This window comes from Thermobia domestica, chromosome 14, assembly GCF_964235325.1.
Source record: "Thermobia domestica chromosome 14, izTheDome1.hap1.1, whole genome shotgun sequence".
Lineage (NCBI taxonomy): Eukaryota > Metazoa > Arthropoda > Insecta > Zygentoma > Lepismatidae > Thermobia > Thermobia domestica.
This window is the reverse complement of record NC_137467.1, coordinates 73068692-73071645: the sequence shown is the minus strand read 5'-3', so window position 1 is coordinate 73071645 and position 2954 is coordinate 73068692.

The window sequence follows — 2954 nt, the reverse complement described above, 5'->3', positions numbered from 1 at the left end:
ACACTGCATTTCTCCTCTTCTGTCAACCTGCAACCTGCTCCTCTTGCTCTCGATTCAACCTGCTGCTTCCTGATCATGTGTTGACAGTGTTGCCAGTGAAGTTTAGACATTGGTGGAGTTCAGAAGGTACTGAGCGGGGCGCTCAGTCACACTGCTCGAAGTGAGCGAAACGCAAAACTTGCGAAAACAACGGGTACACAAATGCTGATGGGGCAGCGTGTCCCTGTCACATATGGCGTCCGAGTAGGTTGATCCCTGCGCCGTCACTAAGCACTCACAGATTAACTTTCACTTAGTTCTACATATACTTATAAGAACAAGATAATACACAAACAAATGAAACCTGACACATACACTTATATACATATATACACAATATTTCGAATATGTACTGCCCGCAATCTATTCGCAGTATTCATCAGGTAAGTCCTTCAAAAGTTGACTAGCACAATTTTCTTCTGCCTTCTTCCGCCATTTCCAGTATTCTTTCTTAGTGGGCTTCCACAATTTACACTGATGTTCGGATCGGTGTCCTATCGATTTCCCATTGTTCGGATCAATCAGCTCCACAACCTTAAGACTTGGCTTACGAACACATAAGTACGGTCCTGAGTACAGATCAAACATCTTTTTTATCTGCTGTGCTGTTGCATCACTGATGGGATGGGCCCTGAGGAATATAAGATCGCCTACATTAGCATGCCGATCCGATGTCATTTTTTCGTTGGTACGTTGATTCTTCTTCGCTATTTGAGACTTCTTACGGTGTGCAATCATAAGTAGCCGGTTGTCCCACGAATTCCCGTCTTCATCAGTCTCCTCATGGAACAGTCGGTTCATCACAGGCGTTACATCCTTCACGTTTAGATGTGCTTGGACTGGAGCAACGTTCAGATTCTCCACAATAGTATAATTCAGTAACATAACGGTACTCCATAAGTGCTTACTCCAATCCACATGTTGTTCAGCACAATACAACCTCCAAAGCCTGTTCATTTCTCTATGCATCCTCTCCACGGGATTTGCTTGAGGATGGTATGGTGTGGTGTGATACACTTTAACTCCCTTACTAGCCATTGATCCTAGGAACTTACTAGATACAAAACATGGACCGTTGTCACATATAATGGCGTCCGGAATACCTAGATGCATAAAATACAAATCCAGACACCTCAGAATTGCAGCAGTTGTAGCTCGTCTCATTGGGTACGCTACTAGATGCCTGGTAAACACATCCATGCACGTGCATACATATGCCATGTTTGACTTGCTGGTTGGAAGCTTTCCTACCACATCAACTGACAGTAACTCTCGGGCTCTCGAAACGGTGACTGACTGTAGCTTCCTTGAGAGAGGATGAGGATCAGCTTTATGTCTCATACACAATACACAATTGCGGATGTATTGTCGCACATCAGTATACATGTCTTCCCAAACGAAATTTTCTAGAAGCATCGTGTGTGTCTTCGCATATCCAAAATGACCCCTGTCATCATGGTAACATCTCAGTACTCTCTTTACTAAACTTTTGGGTACAACTATCCTCCATTTATCTTTCAAATGAAAATCACGTTTTAACAGCACACCTTGTTGGATCTTATAATACAGTCGTACAGATTTTCCCCAACTTATTTCTGGTACATTGGTCTGATCTTGCTCCAGAGCATCAATATACTTCATTAATCTTGGATCTTCACGTTGGTATTGTTTCCAATCCTCACTGGTCATATTTGCTAAATCTCCTGGAAGGACATGAAAATTGAAAATTGTAACAATTCTAGGTGATTGGCATACGGTAATACGAGACAAAGTATCCGCTGCTACGTTGGTTTCTCCAGGTATGTATTGGATTTCCAACTCCACATCTTGCATTTCAATACACCACCGATACAGCCTGGTATTCCAATATTTTATGCTCTTAAAATGCACTAAAGCTTGATGGTCAGTTTGTACGATCACATGATGCCCTATCAATAGATTACGCCATTTTCTTATAGCTTTTACAACACCCAACATCTCTATCTCAGTAATGGTATAGCGAGATTCACAAGGCTTAAGTATGTGTCCAGTGAAACCAATAACTCGTTTTCCATCTTCATACTCTTGTGTCAAAATAGCAGCAGTCCCAATAGTCGAGCCGTCAACTATGATAATGAAGTCTTTTGACATATCTGGATGCACCAAAAGTATATTTTTACAGATCTCATGTTTTATCTCCTCGAAACAATTCGTATGTTCAGCCAACCAGGTCCATTTCTTCCCTTGTTTAAGCAGCTGGTACAAAGGTGCTGACTTACGAGCAAAATCATGTATAAACTTGGAGCACCACTGGAAAAATCCTAAGGTCCGTTGCAATGTTTTAATAGTTGTTGGCCTTGGCAATGACTTTACCAGATCCACGTACTCTGGATTTTTCGCTATTCCTACCGGTGTTACCACAAAACCTAAGAAATTTGCCTCAGATACCATAAATGTGCATTTCTTTAAATTGACTGTCATATTTGCTTCCTCTAACTTATACAATACTTGGTCTAACAACTCGATGTGAGCTACTGGATCAGTCCCGGGAATTAAAATGTCATCTATATACAGTAAGATCTTTTCAAGAATAGCAACTCCCAATACCCTCTGCAACGCTGCCATTAAACAAGCTCCACCATTCTTGTAACCAAAGGGTACTCTGCAATGCCGGTACATCTGGCCTTCAAAAGAGAATGCTACAAGATCCCTACAATCTTCAGTTAACTCGATCTGGCAGTAGGAATGCACCAGGTCGAGGGACGTTGCACAGGTCATCCCATTAAATCTTGCAAAGAGGTCATCGAGGCGTTCGACCTTCAGATTTGTCAAAGATACGAATTTATTAAGTTAGACCAGATCAAGGCAGACTCTAACCTCATCCGAGTTCTTCTTTCTGACTATTACCAGGGGATGATGATGTTTTGACACTGCAG